Source organism: Anabrus simplex, chromosome 2, assembly GCF_040414725.1.
Source record: "Anabrus simplex isolate iqAnaSimp1 chromosome 2, ASM4041472v1, whole genome shotgun sequence".
Lineage (NCBI taxonomy): Eukaryota > Metazoa > Arthropoda > Insecta > Orthoptera > Tettigoniidae > Anabrus > Anabrus simplex.
This window is the reverse complement of record NC_090266.1, coordinates 621476443-621496220: the sequence shown is the minus strand read 5'-3', so window position 1 is coordinate 621496220 and position 19778 is coordinate 621476443.

The following is a 19778-nucleotide window of genomic DNA, read 5'->3' as shown; positions in this document are numbered from 1 at the left end:
CAGTCTCAAGATGAGGTCCACATCAAAGATACTTCAATACATCCATCGTTCGAGCAGAAATGAACAGCTGCAGGAACTTGGTGCATTCCATCTCCCATCTTCTACGAGTAACGACGGTCACGAAGGCGTGTATTTAATAAAATGAAAGCCTGTTCTCTTTGTTCTTGCAAGGCTGATTTCTAAATGGGTGGAACTTTCGTACTGATACTCACACGATGACTATCAGATTAACTTCTCCAGGGGCTCATAACTTGTCTCACATCGAATCTGGTATTCCTTCTATTCGCTTGTGATTGGCTCCCATCTTCAACTTGACCTTGGCAATTCTTGACTCTAAACTCCTACGAATATCGAACCTGAGGCAGACAGTATCTTTCATTTCTGGACTTATTTTTTAAGCTGCCATCTTCATACTTCCAGCAGCAAGAATTGCCTCACTTTTCCTTCTGCCTACAATGGATAAGAATTTGAATTTCCTTGACGTACGGGGCTGGTCGGAGCCTGTAAGATACCTTCATAAGGCTTACTCTTAACGACAGATTACACCCCGAGGGCTCAAGGGTTTTCTAATAACGAAATATGATGATATACTTGTTAGAAATTCTTGGATTAGAGCACTGCTCAATGGACCGATAACGAGCAATAAGACAAATTACCTCCGCAGAAATAAGAGCGTGAAATTTGTGTCCATAATCATGTGGCAGTTCGGTCACATAAAGGGGTTCGTAGTAACACGCGATAGCACACGGCGTAGTAACGATATTAATGACAATTTGAAAGAAGCTTGCAATCTTCATCTCAACCGCAAAATAATTCCTAGAGGCTTTACGTCGCACCGACACAGATAGGTATTATGGCCACGAGGCAAAATAATTAGCAGCGCTGTAAGAAGAGGAAATTTTCTCACAGAACTGCAATGTTTACCGTATAAACAGGTATAAGGAAGCCCACCAGGTTTAGAGACCTAAGCGTTTGACTTCATCTACGAGCTAGCTAACACCTTGAGCCACCAAAGTACACAATACTATGGTCTGCTGATGCCCGGGTAGGCAAGTCAAATACACAGATAAACATTCATATTACAGTACGAACAAATGTTATTAACATCTGCAATTAGAAGTATATATTTATACCAATTTCGTCTGGCTATTAGAGCCAGATTCAGCTCTTGTAGAGCAGAAGTCTGTCGTGTATGGGAGAGTGCGCGTTACTGTGGTGGAAGACAGTGTGTTGTATGTAGTGTGCGAGTTGCAGGAATGTTGAAGACAGCACAAAGACCCAGTCCCTGAGCCATGGTAATTCATTGCTTACCGTGTTTACGATTAAAATCGTACGACACAGCCGGGAATCGAGTCCGCGACCCAGAGGCCTGAAGGCCAAGACATTGACAACTCGGCAATGGAGCCGGATTTTGTAATTGTATACCAATAGTGATTCTGACCAGAATAAACAATAGAGATGCCTGTACTGTTATCCGAGGTAGTGTACATTTAAGTTTAGACTAAACGCCACGGGAATAACAACTTTAATTTGTAAACTCATCTAGGCAAGACCATTCAAACATTTTGGTATATAGAGTCAGTAACAAGGCAATGGATACACAGGACGCAGGATGTTTTCATTAATTTCAGTTTTGTTTTTCAACGCCGCAGAGCACAAATACTGTCCAAAGCAACAGAAAATTAAAATTACAAAATTGTAAAATTACAATATCTTAATATCGCTTCATATAATTTACGATTTAATTCTTACCGGTACATTTATGACTAATTCGTGCGATGTTCAACTTCTTCTAAGATGACATACGGGCATATCAGCTAATGAAAGGAATGGCGTGATACTGTAAAAATGCATAAGCTCGGGAATATAATTCAAAATCAGTTTACACAAGAAGACATAAAAGGTGATGTCACAATTTCTATTTAGGAAGACTCTGGTAATGTTTCCAGACCGAGAATACTGAACGGAAGTGAAAGCTGGGTGACTCATGATATCTTGTTAATAATTTCGTGCCGGGCTCAGTGGCTCAAACGGTTGAGGCGCTGGCTTTCTGACCCGAGCTTGGTAGGTTCGACCCTGGCTCAGTCCGGTGGTATTTGAAACTGCTCAAATACGTCAGCCTGGTGTCGGTAGATTTACTGGCACATAAAAGAACACTTGCGGGACTAAATTCCGGCAACTCGGCGTCTCTGAAAACCGCAAAAGTAGTTATTGGGACGTAAAGCAAATTATTAATAATAATAATATTAATTTCGTGTGGTTACTGCTAGACTGACGCATGTGTATCTCTTGTAAGGCAGATGCTGCGACGAGCGTGGGGCATCTGTTGTGTATGGAGAAACTGCTTGTTTGTGTAGAGTATTGAAGTCATGCCTATGAATGGGCTACGGTGGTGGGGGTAATGTGAGGCGAATGGAGGAGGATAAGTTACCTAGGAGGATAATAAATTCGCCCAAGGAGAATAAGAGAAGCACAGTGAGAACAACGTTACGATGGTTAGACTTAGTTTCTAATGACCAAAAGATAAAACCTGTGGATTTTGCTAGTGGTTTACCGTCGCACTAATACGAATGCTTTTGGCAACGCAAGGATTGGAAAGGAAAGGATTGGGAAGGTAGCGTGCGTGGCGTTAATTAAGGTTCCTGTCTCATCTAATCTCCTCCACTTTTGTATAAATATGATCATTTTTATTTTAGACGTATTATTGAAATAAAAGGAATTTTTCAAAAATAAATTCAAAATGCCTGTGAAACCAAAATTAGTCTATGAAGTAGACAATATGGCCCAGTAGGTGGTCCTGAGAATCTGGATACCAGTTGCTACGGAATGGGAGTGGGCATCTGACATTCTGAGTCATAGCCTTTCCTATATACAGGCGGCTAGGGCTATACAATCCTCCGGTGGTCCCTAACCCGTTAGAGGAGAGATCCTCACTTGGACTATGTGTAAGTAGGGTAGCATCCCGCTTCATGAATTTACCGAGCTCAGAATATTTTAAGGAAGCCTCGGACCTATGGGAATAACGGAGTCCCACTCCCATTTGACAGGCGAGGGACTCCATGGAAACAATTTGGCGAACGAAATGGAATTCGATGGGGAGCTATCGACATAATAAATGGGGCTTATGAAAGAAAGAAAGAAAGAAAGAAAGAAAGAAAGAAAGAAAGAAAGAAAGAAAAACTGGCTGAGTCAGCTAAGAGGATGCATCTGGATGTACTAGGAGTAAGTGACATTCAAGTAAGGGGCGATAACGAGGAAGAGATAGGGGATTATAAAGTGTACTTGACGGATGTTCAAAAGGGAAGGCCAGAGTATGGGGTAGGGCTGTTTATCAAGAATACTATTGCACGCAACATAGTTTCTGTTAGACACGTAAATGAGCGAATGATGTGGGTAGATTTGGCAGTTGGAGAAATTAGGATGAGAATTGTCTCAGTGTATTCGCCATGTGAGGGTGCAAATGAGGATGAAGTTGTCAAGTTTTATGAAACATTGAGTGACATCGTAGTCATGGTCAAAGCAAGAATAGGATAGTGCTAATGGGCGATTTCAATGCGAGAGTTGGAAGTAGAACTGAAGGATACGAAAGGGTGATTGGTAAATTTGGGGAAGATAAGGAAGCTAATAGGAATGGGAAGCGTCTGCTGGACTTCTGTGCTAGTATCGGTATAGGCTATTCACCGCTACACCTGGGAGGGTAGGTGTTAGGGACCTATACCTACCCGGTATAGGTATAACCAGTTGATCACATAATAAACACTCACAACTGCTATAAAATAAACACTATATTACGAAAATACAATTTCACACATTACAGTCCGTCCGCCATACTTGTTTTTTTTTTCTCCAAAGATACCATAACAACAGCCAAACACTCATAGTGTAAACATGACATACTCCCACCTTTTGATACCAATCAAAACACAATGTTTACAGACAGAGGCGAGAAGGTATTTTAACTCTTCTTCCACTCCTGGTGAAGTTGCGGCTGCCGAGACTTAATGTCTCAGGAACCGTATCACTGGGTAAGGCCATCTCCTCACTCCCACCTTCAACCTCCAATGGATAAAGGTGCCTCGTAGGACGGATGAGTTCTGAGGATGTCTTCACCCGAACTACCCTGAACACTTTGTCTTTACCTGGAAATATAGCTATCACTCTCCCCAGGGGCCAGTCGATTCTTCTCTTGTCATCACTACCAATGATGACCACATCTCCTACCTTCCAATGCCGATCAGGCTCCTTGCCCGATGGACAGCACAGAAGGCTACCCAGATATTCCAGTCGGAATCTTCTCCTAAGTTCATTCCTCAGCTGTTGAAGGTACTGAAATCTTCTTGAGAGACTGACCGATCTAGTTTGTCTAAATCTGGAGTACCAACCATGGGAATGTCCTGAAGAAACATTGAGGGAGTTAGAGGTACCAATTCATCACGACTTTCTGAAATGTATGTGAGGGGTCTGGAGTTAATTACGGATTCACAATCAGCAATAACAGTCAACAGTTCCTCATATGTCAAGATAGCCTTGCCTAAAACACGCCTTAATAGTTTCTTGACCATTTGCACAATGCGCTCACAGAATCCACCCCACCCAGGAGCTGAAGGAGGACTAAACTTCCACTCGATTCTAGTAACCGATGTCTCCGCACCTATTTTTTTTCCAATCAATGTTGCCGAACAATTTGTTAGCCCCAGCAAAGTTTGTCCCATTGTCACTATAAATCACTCGAGGCCTGCCTCGTCGGGCTATGAAGCGCCTAAGGGCAAGTAAAAACTCTGTGGTGGACAAAGTCATTACTAGTTCAAAATGGACTGCTCTAACAACTGCACATGTAAATATCACAATCCAAGCCTTGTCTTTGGATTTTAGAAATAGTGGTCCAGCAAGATCGACTCCTACCACTTCAAATACACCTGAATCTCTCACACGATCTTCTGGAAGGGCTGGCGTTTCAGGAACTGATTTTTTCATTTCGAATCTTCTATATTGTATACATTTCCTGATGACTTTGCGAATTGCTCTTCTTCCCTTTGGTATCCAGTAGTGCTCCCGCAGTATGGCGAGTAGAATCTGAACACCAGCATGAGAAGCTCTCAAATGGTGTTCTCTGATTATCACCTCAGTCAGAGGGTGATTTGATGGCAATAAAACAGGTGTACGGAAACCGTATTCATCCTTCCTGTTGGTGATTTTTGTCTTAACCCTGACGAGGCCCAGCTGGTCTTTGAAAAGGCACAATGTTTGTTGGTTGTCCCTTTCAGTAAAGTTCTCTTCTTGAACAATTTTCAACAGTCGTCTCTCCGCCATTGAAATTTCCAAACAATTCAATTCAGAAGCAACATTCTGCTCTACGGCCTTTCTCGCATTGTTGATGAACCGCAGCATCCAGGCCACCATTCTGATGATTCTTGAATACTGAGAAAAGAATCTTAAATACCACTGCTTTCCCTGGGAGACAAGCATAGTAGTCGTAACAAGGCCTTTTTTTCTTTCTGCATTGACCTCCTCTTCATTAATTTCTACAACGCGCGATGGCCAACTGTTCTCTTCCAACTTTAACTACGCGGGTCCCTCCCACCAACGAGAAGAAATCAGCTGCAAAGTAGAGCAACCTCTCGAAGGTAGGTCTGCTGGGTTGTCTGTGCCTGGTAGATGAAACCAACACTTAGGATTAGATAATAATCTAATTTCTTTCACTCTGTTAGTGACGAACACTCCCCAAGCTTCCTCTCTTCTTATCCAACATAGCACAGAAGAAGAGTCACTCCAATAGTACTCCGGGATGTCCGTCAGATTCAAACTTTCTTTCACAGAAAAAGCGAGACGTGAGCTTATAGTGCAGGCTAATAACTCCAGTCTCGGTATCGTTATTTTCTTTAAGGGGGCTACCCTTGATTTTGCTGCGACCAGTCGCACTTCAAACTCTTTTCCATTGAAAGATCTTAAAAAAATAACGGCTGCATAAGCCACTTGACTGGCATCACAAAATACATGCATACTCCATGACGATTTGTCCTCACAACTAGAAAATCTTCTAGGCACTTTAATTTCAGCAACAGAGGACAACTCCTTCAACCACTTATTGAATTTGATTTGGGTGTCTTCACTTAACGGACTATCCCAACTTACTTTCTCTCTCCAACTTTCCTGTAGTAAAACCTTAGGTACAATGGAAACCGGACACGTAAAACCAATTGGGTCAAAAATACTTTGAGTCATTGACAAAACTGTCCTTGTGAGAACATCAGTCATTCAACTTCACCATTTTACATGACAAAACATCAGCTACGGGGTCCCACAAAAACCCAAAACAGGTGTCACTTTAGGTACTTCATCCTCCAGAGTCAACCTGGTGTACTCCCACCCTCTTAGGTCAAATTTTCCTTGCAACAGTAGCTCCCTCGACTCATCCACAAATTGTTTAAGTTCTTCTTCTGTGTTCACGGAAGTGACGCAGTTGTCCACATACAGAGATGTTCTCAGTTTATCTGCGGTTTCACGGAAGCACGAATTGTTCTTTAAATGAAGATCCAATACCGCTCCAAGTAGAAACGGACTGCAGTTAACTCCAAAAACAACCCGTTTGTGGCGGTATATTTTAAGAGTTCCCTCAGCAAAATTCTCCCACCACAGGAATTTCAAAAAGTTTCGATCCCTTTCAGCGACTGCGATTTGAAGAAAGGCCTCCTTTATGTCTGAGATCACGCCAATCCTGTTTAAACGGAACCGGTTCAAAATAGATGGAATTACTTCTAATAGATTAGGTCCCTTCTCCAGACAGTCGTTGAGTGAAAGTCCTCCTTTCGATTTACATGAAGCATCAAACACCGGCCTCACTGCTGTAGTCGATCCTTCCTTAAAAACTCCTCGGTGTGGTAAAAAGTACCCAGCATCCTGAGAGCTTTCTTAGCCAACTTCTTCAATTATCCCTTCATCTTGCCAGTCATGAAGCACCTGCTGGTACTTCTCAAAATTTTCTTCCTTGATTAAGCGGTGTGTTGCAGAAACTAGTCTTTTTAATGCAACATCCTTGTTGTCTGACAATAGCTGCTGATCTTCTTTCCATGGAAGCGCGAATTCATATCGTCCTTCCTCATCTATCTTAACATTTTCTTGGAAATGTTTCAATGTTGCCATTTCAATCTCCTTCTTCGACAACGTCTCGGTCGGATCACAGATTCCTATGCTTTCCAAGTTCCATAGTTCACCCAAAGAAGCCGTTCTCACAAACAGAGAGTTCACCATAGACACTGTGTTAGAGTTCTCAGTTGTCTTCCAGAGCTGTCCCATCACTGTCCAACCAAATGTGGTCCTAACAGCAACCAAACCAGACCTAAACTTGATTGTTTCCCTGGTCAATAAACTTCCCACGATGTCTGCACCAATGAGTAACTCAATCTCCGATGGCTCTGGACCATAATCAGAGAGCCAAATTTTCTTTTCTCTGATCTCATCCATCCAAGGACCCCCTTTTAAACGTGGGATTGTACCACAAATTACCTTTTGTCCCAGCACCTTCATGTTTTGAGAAATTGAATGACGTAGGTTGACAATAGCTATCTCATACAGGTTATGATCGCTTGCACCGATTGAAGCACCCCCAAAAAGCTTGTGTTCAATTTTTTCAGCCTTTGATGGAATATACCCCATTTCCACGGCAGTTTTCTCCAATAGATAGGATCTCTGCGAGCCTGTATTCAGCAATGCCCGTACAGTTCTTTCTTTCCCTTGATGATTTAACCTAACTACAAGAGTTTGTAACAGTACTTCAGAAACCTTACTGGTATGGGTGTTAAGGGTTACAGTTGGGCCACCTGACAACTTTGAACCCCATTCTTGGTTCTTCTCATCACCCTTATAACCCCCTTTATTTACATCTAATTTGGGACACATAATAGCCTCATGTTTATCGCTGCACACGAGACATTTTAGTTTCATAATGCAATTAGCAGCCCTATGTCCCACCTTCAGACATGAAAAACGAGCTTTCTTCTCTGACAACCTTTTATGTTTATCCCTTGAGTTCAATTCTTGAGCCAGATGACACCCTTTGCTGTCATGCGATTTATTACAGAAGACACACTCCAAACTGTTTCCTTTTCCAGCGAAAAGTACACTAGCAGTAGCTAAACCTTGCTCCTCCCGCTCCCGTTCTTTAATCTTGGCACTCCTCGATTTATTAGATAGTCCAAAACCAGCTTGAGCGAATGTAATTCTCTCTTCACTCTGTACTTCACCCTTCAGAAAACCAAGTAACGCGGTCAGTTTGTCAGCATGTCCATTATCCTGATCCGTTTTAGTCGTTGATGAACTCATCCAGACACGTAATACTTCCTCAGGCAAGCAAGATTCTACTAACGGAAAGAGCAACGAGCCGTACTTACCTCGAGTAACGCCTATTGATTCTAAAGCTCTCAGCTGTGCTTCTAACTTGTCGTATAAGCTAGCAAGCATAGGCTTCTCCCTTGTCTGAGAAACATTTTTTACTACAAGACTTATGAGCTCCCTGACATAGAATTCTGTCAATAAATCTTCTCTTCCAAACCTACCCTTAAGGGATTCTACAGCCTTAGAGTAATTTTCAGCAGTGGGGGTAGGGGTGGGTGGGTGGGGGGGAAACTGGTAACTAAATCTCTAGCTCGGCTATCAACCTTCGTGGACTGGATTAGGTATTGAAATTTATCTTCATCCTCAATTTCAGAGTCCTCATGGATGCGCCGAAATTGTCCCCAAAATTCCAACCAATTCCTAACCTCTCCATCGAATTTCACGAGTTCTATCTTTGGTAATTTCAATTGCCTTTTGTTTTTACTCTCAGCTGATACAGTTGATCTACCTGACACTACTTCCAACACATTGGCATTATTAGCTTGTAACCACAGGGCATATTTTTGTCTTGCATCATCTAATTTGTCTCTAAAACTGTCTATAGATTCGTACTCACGGTCATACTCGTCGTCTCCTTCTCTTTCCAGCAACAAATCTAACACTTTTTCGTCCAACGGTGCCAGTTCCCTTCCTAACCTTTCCAATTTATTTATCAAGGATTGCAACATGTCTTCATGAATGCCGTCTTGTATTTCTTGACTTAAATTTTGCAAGAGCAAATTGTACGTTTTCGTAAAAGTTGCTCTAATCGGCCTCCGAGCTTTCGTTAACTTCTCCATTTCAACACAATCTACAAGTCGTGTAAATTAATACGTATCCTGGCAGGGTCGCCACAATTTGTTAGGGACCTATGCCTACCCGGTATAGGTATAACCAGTTGATCACATAATAAACACTCACAACTGCTATAAAATAAACACTATATTACGAAAATACAATTTCACACATTACAGTCCGTCCGCCATACTAGTTTTTTTTCCAAAGATCACCATAACAACAGCCAAACACTCATAGTGTAAACATGACAGCAGGGGTGCCAAATTCATAATAGACTGTATCATAACCGACTTCGAATTCAGGAAATCTGTTAGGAACGTACGGGATTTCCGAAGATTTTTCGATGAAACAGACTACTATCTAATCTGTAGTGAACTAAGTATCTCTAGGCCTAGGGTAGAGAAAGTGAAATCTGTCTGCAAACTAATAAGGGTAGAAAATCTCCAGGACGAGGAAATTAGACAAAAGTACATGGATATAATTAGTGAGAAGTTCCGAACAGTGGACAGTAAGCAGGTTCAGGATATAGAAGGAGAATGGGTGGCATACAGGGATGCTGTAGTAGCAACAGCAAGAGAATGCCTAGGAACAACTATGTAAAGATGAGATAAAGCGAACATCTCGGTGGAATGATGAAGTGAGAGCAGCTTGTAAACGTAAAAAGAAGGCTTATCAGAAATGGCTCCTAACAAGGGCTGGTGCAGACAAGGAATTGCACGTAGATGAAAGAAACAGAGCGAAACAAATAATAATTGAATCTAAAAAGAAGTCGTGGGAAGGTTTTGGTAATAACCTGGAAAGGCTAGGTCAAGCAGCAGGGAAAGCTTTCTGGACAGTAATTAAGAATGTTAGGAAGGGAGGGGAAAAGGAAATGAACAATGTTTTGGGTTATTCAGGTGAACTCACAATAGATCCCAGGGAATCACTGGACAGGTGGAGGGAATATTTTGAAAATCTTCACAAAGTAAAAGGAAACCTTTGTGGTGGTGTCGCGAACAGCGGAGATCATGGAAAGGAGGAAAATGATGTTGGTGAAATTACGCTAGAAGAAGTAGAAAGGATGGTAAATAAACTCCACTGTCATAAAGCAGCAGCAATAGATAAAATTAGACCTAAATGGTGAAGTATATTGGGAAGGAAGGAATGAAACTTCTTCATAGAATAATATGATTAGAATGGAGTGTTGGTAAGGTACCTTCAGATTGGACAAAAGCAGTAATGGCACCTAACTATAAGCAAGGGAACTGGAAGGATTGCAACAACTATCGAGGTATCTCATTGATTAGTATACCAGGCAAAGTATTCACTGGCATCTTGGAAGGGAGGGTGCGATCAGTGGTTGAGAGGAAGTTGGATGAAAACCAGCACTGTGGTTTCAGACCACAGAGGGGCTGTCAGGATCAGATTTTCAATATGCGCCATGTAATTGAAAAATGCTACCTGAGGAAAAAACAGTTGTGTTTATGTTTAGTAGATCTAGAGAAAGCATATGGCAAGGTACCGAGGGAAAAGATGTTCACCATATTGGTGGACTACGAGATCAAGGGTAGATTATTAAAATCAATCAAAGGCGTTTATGTTGACTATTGGGCTACAGTGAGAATTGATGGTAGTATGAGTTCTTGGTGCAGGGTACTTACAAGGGTTGGGCAAGGCTGTAATCTTTCACCTTTCATGTTCGTAGTTTACACAGATCATCTGCTGAAAGGTATAAAGTGTCAAGGAGGGATTCAGTTAGGTGGAAATGTAAGCAGTCTGGCCTATGATGACGACTTGGTCATAATGGCAGATTGTGCCGAAAGCCTGTAGTCTAATATCTTGCAACTTGAAAATAGATGCAATGAGTATGGTATGAAAATTAGCCTTTCGAAGATGGTGATGATGATGATGATGATGATGATGATGATGATGATGATGATGATGATGATGATGATGATGCTTGTTGTTTAAAGGGACCTAACATCGAGGTCATCGGCCCCTAATGGTACGAAATGAAATAACAAAAAGTTCAAAATCACCCACTGACCAAAATAAAAAGAAGTCATGAAGAATGAATAGATGGACATGAACCCAATAAAACCAAAAAACAAGCAAACAAAAAAAAACAGTGGATTCGACTCAAAAAAAAGATCATAAATAATAGTATTACTGACCAAGGGACCACTTACAAATCATAACCCTGAATCGTGGATGCTTGATGTCTAAAGGGGGCCAAAATCCATGTCTAGGGCCCCTCAGAATGGTACATGTCGCGAGTAAAGTAGAACCATGGTATTTGTCATGTTGGGGTACTAATCAAAAGTAGCGAAGAGTCACGGTGTTCCACACAAGATGCTACTACTCACCAGTATTGTACTTCGTACAGGTAACGCAGACCTATGGTGTTTCTCACACAATGGCGCTACTCATAGCCAACGCAAACCGATGAGGTTCCTCATCTAGGTGTACTAACCACAGGGACTCGTACTATCCCGTGGTGTTCCTCACATAGTGGGTACTAATCACAGGCAACGCAGACCCACGGTGTCGCTCATATAGTGGTACAACTCACAGGCAACGCCCAGACCCGCGGTGTTGCTCACATGGGTACGACTCACGGGTATTGGAAAACTCATACTGATTCACCCCCCTGTTGCTACTAAACACAAACCTATTTCGTACGTAATATAGTGGTACAACTCGCAAGTAAAGGCGACTGATGGTGTTCCCCGCGTGATGGTAATAATGAAAAGTAGTTTCATGGTTCTAAGAAAATCATCCCTTGGTCGCCCCTTTTAGTCGCCTCTCACGACAGGCACGGGATGCCGTTGGTGTATTTTTCGTCTGCGTCCCCCACCCACAGGGGGTAGAGAGAGAAAAAAAGAAGAAAGAAGGGATCCGTCACTTCGAAAAATGAAGTAACGGACGAAAAAAGGCAAGGGCCACGAAGGGTGTGAAAGTGAAAGACTCCCTAGGCCTCGAATGCTCTAATACCGTCGGGGTCGGAAAAGAAAAAGAGTTGACCAAGGGAGGTCGGACAGGATAGACGAAAGTGAGGAGCCTTACACAAGTAAGTGGAAGCAATGCCAAGACTCAGCTAAGGGCCCCGTGGTCGCCAATCCACACTCCCAAGTTGAGAGCCCCTTGGGCCCCTTTTAATCGCCTCTTACGACAGGCAGGGGATACCGCGGGTGTACTCTACATGTGCGTCCCCCACCCACAGGGGGGCCTTTCGAAGACTAAATTGATGTCAGTAAGTAAGAAATTCAACAGAATTGAATGTCAGATTGGTGATACAAAGCTGGAACAGGTAGATAATTTCAAGTATTTAGGATGTGTGTTCTTCCAGGATGGTAATATAGTAAGTGAGATTGAATCAAGGTGCAGTAAAGCTAATGGAGTCAGCTCGCACTTGCGATCAACAGTATTCTGTAAGAAGGAAGTCAGCTCCCGGACGTAACTATCTTTACATCGGTCTGTTTTCAGACCAACTTTGCTTTCCGGGAGCGAAAGCTGGGTGGACTCAGGATATCTTATTCATAAGTTAGAAGTAAGAGACATGAAAGTAGCGAGAATGATTGCTGGTACAAACAGGTGGGAACAATGGCATGAGGGTACTCGGAATGAGGAGATAAAGGCTAAGTTAGGAATGAACTCGGTGGATGAAGCTGTACGCATAAACCGGCTTCTGTGGTGGGGCGAATGGATGAGGATAGGTTACCTAGGAGAATAATGGAGATTAAGAGAAGTAGAGGGAGACCAAGAAGACGATGGTTAGACTCAATTTCTAACGATTTAAAGATAGGAGGTATATAACTCAATGAAGCCACAGCACTAGTTGCAAATAGAGGATTGTGGCGACATTAATTTAGTAAATTCAAAGTGGCTTGCAGACTGAACGTTGAACGTCATATGTATGTATGTATGTATGTATGTATGTATGTATGTATGTATGTATGTATGTATGTATGTATGTATGTATCTATGTATGCATGCATGTATGTAAGTGACTTTTTAAGCTTTTGGATGCCGACCCATAATAAATCATCATATGCATAGAATGCCCAAACATGTTTCAATGGATTTTGCATCACTGTATAAAATTTGTTATTTGCGTCTCATTTTAAAAGATATGGAGGTAAAATTTGTTATGTGAGCTTCATATACTCCAAGGAATATAAGCATGTGCTTTGCATTTCAAAAAACAACATTTCGTGGAATAATATGCACAAAAATATTTTTTATTTAAAAAAAGGAAAAACGTTTGAAATTAATTAGCACTTTTTACACCAAATCCAAAGTGAATAAGTGAAGATATTTCATCTTAACTCTTATCTGGGACGATATATACCAATTTATATTTTTAATGTAGGTCTACTTTCCAATTTATAAACTAATTTCCAAAAACATTGAACATGTGGAGAGAAAGACACCAATAGTGTTACCTGTCAACAATGGGATATTTTATGAATTCTGGGGAAGTAATAGTAATCATTTGAGAGAACTGTGTCTAGTAGCAGTATTTGATACTACAGAACAGTTCAGAAGATCAGAGCAACATACAAAATCAACTAATAGTGTCAGGAATGAAAGTGTAAAGAACAGATTGAAATATTCTATGGGTTGAGCATCAGGTTGAGGTAGAACTAAGTGTTTTGGCCCTGGGATTTGATAAAAATGGTGGGAATGGACAACATTACTTTCAGGGAATATGCTTTCAGTCCATGAATCATCTAATTAACTGTCACTGACATTTTCATTAGCACTGTCACTATAACCCTTTGACGTTGCACGGCTCCATCATTCTCTGGTGCGCTATCTCAAGACCCCAAAAACATAATAATCATCACTTTCGCTAAAATTAGAGTCGCTTACATCTTCAAAGCAACCCAAAATTTCCTCAATTTCTTCTCCCGAATTAGGCCTACTTAACGACATGCCTTGTTGTGATAAATGTAATATTTACAACTTTACTACGACCTAAATAATTTGCTAAGTAACTATAACTACAGTAGAAATAATAATAATAAACTTAATATATTACGATAAATAACTCAAATGCGTCAATTAAAACGTAAAATTATTGAAATAAATCACAACAGCCGGACATAAACAAACAAGGAGGCTGCCATATTGGACCATAGACGTCAAGCGCTCACAGATCATACACTCACAATCTACGAGTAAACTAGCAAAAATGAAGCTATGTCAGTGCCATCTAATGACATAAGAAGGAATTACAAACATCTACCTTCTTTCTACTTGATTTGTGACGCAATCTAGCGCCTTACTGCATAACTACACTACTTATCGAATCGGCATCCTGGCATTTTTCGTACAGAATGTAAGTGCCGATGCATCGGCACCTTCGCGCTGTCAGAGTTAAAACAAAGGGGCTAACAGAAACCTTCGCATGGTATACATGAAATTTTAAAATAATCCAAATGCACTATTTCATTAAATTTCTTACAATAACCGTACAATTTAACTTATTTTCTATGATCAAGTAACAAAAATTCGAAGTTACACCAATTTCCAATTGAATAAAAATTGCTCGGAGTCTTATTTTGCGACTTGTATAATAAGAACTGAAAAATTATTATATCACAGTAGTTTGCCTGGCTTTTGAAAAATTCAAAAGGTATATTGTATTCCCGTGTCAACGACACAACAAATGCCTAAATACAACATTCGTCACAAAGCAGGCCTACTGAAGTTCAACAGACTAAAAACTTTAGGAAAGCGATCAGTCGCTCTGGCTTTGTATATGATCAAGCAGAATTAAAATTGTGTGCCGACATCAATATGGTAAAATTTAAATTATAAGAAATCTAATCTAATACAAATACCGTCACAAACTTATACAATGGATACCTGAGCCTTTTAGAAACAGTGTTTTGTGCATTTGGTTTTTACAATAACTAACCGACACTTTAGATATAATTTAAGTGTGGCAAAGTTGCTCATACAGGTAGGTTACTTTAATCTATTTTTAAATCGAATTAAGTCCAACAAAAAATAAAAGGTGGAGCGAATTAATATAATCCTCATTTCAGATTTAAATGATCATGAGCATGGTGGACTTTACGAAATGACAGAGCAATTCTAGTTTTATATTTTCTGAACAAAATTGCACATGAATATTCATTACACTTCTTGAAGCCGTCTCCAATTTTTTCTTTACATGTGGTTTCATGATATGAAGAGTTATTTTCAATAGTGCAGGGAACTGTTGATTACGAAGAACAGAACTATAGAGCCCGGTAAGTGTCTTCTTTCACCCAGTTAGTACTTCCCACCCGGCAACTTTCAGTTGATGAAAGAAGGCAACGTCCTGGGATTGTGTCAAGTGGGTTCTGTTAGGTAGAAAAAACATACAAAATAAATGTACTCATGTTATTTCTTTAAGACAAACGTTCAAATGCGTGGACAAGATTTTTCCCTACTAGTAACCTACGTCTGGGTAAAAATGTTGCCATAAACCAATTGCTGAAACAGGTTGCTCCAATCCACCCCGAAGTAGAATGTTATTTACAACCTTTTGAGACAACTTTTATAGACTGGCAAAAAGGTAATCCCACCCACAACTGGAGAAACTGTCACCATGGTCACATGTTCAGTTATGAATAATTAATGCAATTAGAGAAGTATTATTTATGGATTTATAATCATAATTGCATCTCGATACAAGAAAATTGCGAAAACTGGTGTTTATGCATAAGAGTAGCCGGGTTGGGTTTACAGCAACTATTAAGGTGTCTGGTAACAGGTCCGGTATGTACCTTTAAAAGTGTTAAAGCATGGTAATGACCCATTATATTATAACAGGGAAGTAAGGATATGAAAAATAAGGTTCAGATTAGAACGAAATAGAATTAGGAATGGTTGCAGGAGTAAGGAGAGATTGAAGGAACTTCCTTGGAAATTGAATTCAGCAAAAAAGCCAGCAAAGAAAAATATGATGGCGAACATAGTTGACAGCCATATGAATTTTAGGGAAAGGGAACAATGGAAAGATACGTATACGTAATTCAAGACAAAAATAGATTCCAGGAAGGACATAGCAGGCACCATTAATGAATAAGGGGAGTGCATATGTCAGGATTAGAAGTTTTAAGTATTCATTCAACAGGATGTAAAGGTAAATTTTGTTTTTGTTTTGTTTTTATAATTTGCTTTATGTCGCACCTACACAGATAGGTCTTATGGCGACGATGAAATTGCTAAGGTCTAGGAGTGGGAAGGAAGCGAAAGTGACCTTAATTAATGTACAGACCCACTAGCACTTGCCTAGTGTGAAAATAGGAAACCACAGAAAACCATCTTCCGGCCTGCCGACAGTAGAGTTCGAGCCCACTATCTCCCGAATGCAAGCTAATATCAACGTGAACCAAACCACGTGTAAAGGTAGTTTGGTATACGGGTAATGTCCAGGTATACGAGGCAGTAATACTGGCGAATTACCGACATTTACTGAAGATAATAAAGACATTTACAAACAAACAAAAAAGGGGTGGGGTGAAAGCTAGACTGATAATATTTATGGGGATACACTAAATACAATGGGTTGGGATATAGTGCCATATCTGAAATACTTACTTGATTACACTTTGCATAAAAGACAGATACAAAATGAATGGAGAGTTGCAACAGCAGTGCCAGTTTACAAGGGAAGGGATGATCAGCATAAAGCGGATAATCACAGGCCAGTCCGTTTGACATGGGTTATTTGGAAGCTCTGGGAATGCGTTCTTTCTAATTACATGACACGTTTGCAAAATTACTAGCCGGTTTTAAAGAAGGTAGTCTGGGTTTAGGGAAGGTTATTCCAGTGAGGCTGAACTTGTAGGATTCCAGCAAGATATAGAAAATATTTCAGATTCAAGAGGTCAAATGAACAGTATCGCTACTGACTTATCCAAGGCTTTTGACAGAATAGATGATGGAAGATTACTGACGAAAATGACGGCTATTGGTCTAAACAATAGATTGGTTGAATGGGTGGCTAAATTTCTAGACAACAGAACTCAGAGAATTAGAGTAGGTGAAGTGTTATCTGATCATGTAATGATTAACTGCTGTTAGTGGCTTAATGCTATTTATTTATTTATTTATTTATTTACTAGCAAGATACCCGTGCTTCGCTACGGTATTATAATGAAATTTATAATTGAATGCTTAATGGTTTTATATATAATCCGCGAAATTCGCGAACTGACTCGTTTTCTCAGAGAATCCGCCAAAATTCGTGATTTGACTCGTTTTCTAAGAAATTACGGCGAAGTTCCTCCCGTTTTTCAATCTTTCTTTCCAGCAATCGATTTCGTACTTCCCGGGCTAGATCCAGGTATTCCACCCGGTGAGTTGGGTCCCTAAATCTTTGCCATCTTTTCCTATAAGCATTTCTAATATGGATCAAATCCTTAAGGAGATCTGGCGTGGTGTCGTCTTGGGTGCCTTGGCGGTACTGAACCCGACCAGGACCCATTTCCAGCGCGGTTCGCACATTTTGACGACGGTCCAGAACATTATTATTATTATTATTATTATTATTATTATTATTATTATTATTATTATTATTATTGATGTTCTGGACCCCACAGCAAGATGCAGGACCGCTACGTGGCGGTAAATTACATCTGCTGCCATTGTCATTGCTGACAATGTAACCAGCACCATCGTCGCGCGTAGGCAATTGCGCGAGATTTCTGGCGACACAAATGATATATTTCCGTACATTATTGACCTTATTATAGGAGGTGAACAATTGCACGGTCAATTTCATTCCTACAGTTTATTTCAAATGTTTTTAAATTTTCATTTATATGCCAGGAGTATCTACTGTAATCTAACTTTATGTTCTCCAAAGGAAAGGGTGGCTCTTGAAAATGAATCCAGGAAAGATTAAAAATGATCAGTTTATGATTAGAATAAGTACATTATGAAGGGTAAAGTCCATTTTTTTCAACTCCTTTTCGCCCACCGCCGTTCAGTTGATTTATAACCCCCCCCCCCAAAACGAAGGCGTGTTTCTTTATGATTAAAGGAGATTCCAAATACCGAATTTCACGTCTGTAACATCTTCAGCTTTTGAGATATCAGTATCCTGATTAAAATAATTCAACCCCATTTTCAGTCACCTTTACCCCTCCAACCAAGTGGTTTTTCAGAAAACAAAAACTGCATGTTTCTTTATTTTAATAGATATAAAAATACTATTTTTCACTACGGTAACATTTTAAGTTTTTGAGATATACTGTAGAAATGCTCATTTTAAAATTTCACCCCCATTTCAGTTCCCCTTAAGTGGAATTTCCGAAGACAAATCACCTATGTTTCTTTACAGGAGATTCCAAATACCAATTTTTACGTCTGTAACATTTGACATTTCTGAGATATACTGTAGATATAGTCTTTCTAAAAATTCACCCCAATTTGTCACTCCTGTTTAACACCCATTAATTGGATTTTCCGAAAACAAAATAATACGTGTTTCTTTATTTTTTAAAGGAGATTCTAAATGCCAATTTTTACATCTGTAAACTTATGAAGTTTCGAGATATAGATACACTCATTTTAAAATGTCATCCCCCTTTTCACCCCCTTAGCGAAGGAATATCGAAATATCCTCCCTTAGTGAGCATCTACATTGTACGATAAATGTATCCTCCAAATTTCATTTCATTATGTCCAGTAGTTTTGGCTCGGCAATGATGAATCACTCAGTCATTAAGTTAGTCAGGACATGTTATTTTATATATATAGATTTACTAGCAAGATACCCGTGCTTCGCTACGGTATTATCATCATCATCATCATCATCATCATCATCTGTTTACCCTCCAGGTTCGGTTTTTCCCTCGGACTTGGCGAGGGATCCAACCTCTACCGCCCCAAGGGCAGTGTCCTGGAGCTTCAGACTCTTTGGTCTGGGATACAACAGGGGAGAATGACCAGTACCTCGCCCAGGCGGCCTCACCTGCTATGCTGAACAGGGGCCTTGTGGAGGGATGGGAAGATCGGATGGGATAGGCAAGGAAGAGGGAAGGAAGCGGCCGTGGCCTTAAGTTAGGTACCATCCCGGCAACCACGGAAAACCACTTCGAGGATGGCTGAGGTGGGAATCGAACCCACCTCTACCCAGTTGACCTCCCGAGGCTGAGTGGACCCCGTTCCACTTTTCAAATTTCGTGGCAGAGCCGGGAATCGAACCCGGACCTCCAGGGGTGGCAGCTAATCACGCTAACCACTACACCACAGAGGCGGACTACGGTATTATACTGAAATTTATAATTGAATGCTTATTGTTTTAGATATATAATCCGCCGAAATTCGCGATCTAACTCGTTTTCTATTATTTTACGGCACGTTTCCTCCCATTTTTCAATCTTCCCTTCCAGCAATCGATTTCGTACTTCCCGGGCTAGGCTAAGGTATTCCTCCCGGTCAGTTGGGTCCGTAAATCTTCGCCATCTTTTCCTATAATCGTTTTTAATATGGATAAAATCCTTCAGGTTATCCGGCGTGGTGTCATATTGGGTGCCTTGGCGGCACTGAACCCGCGGCCGGACTGCATTCTTAGTCATTACCCGTCCAGGAGCCGTTTCCAGCGCGGTCCGCACATTTGACGA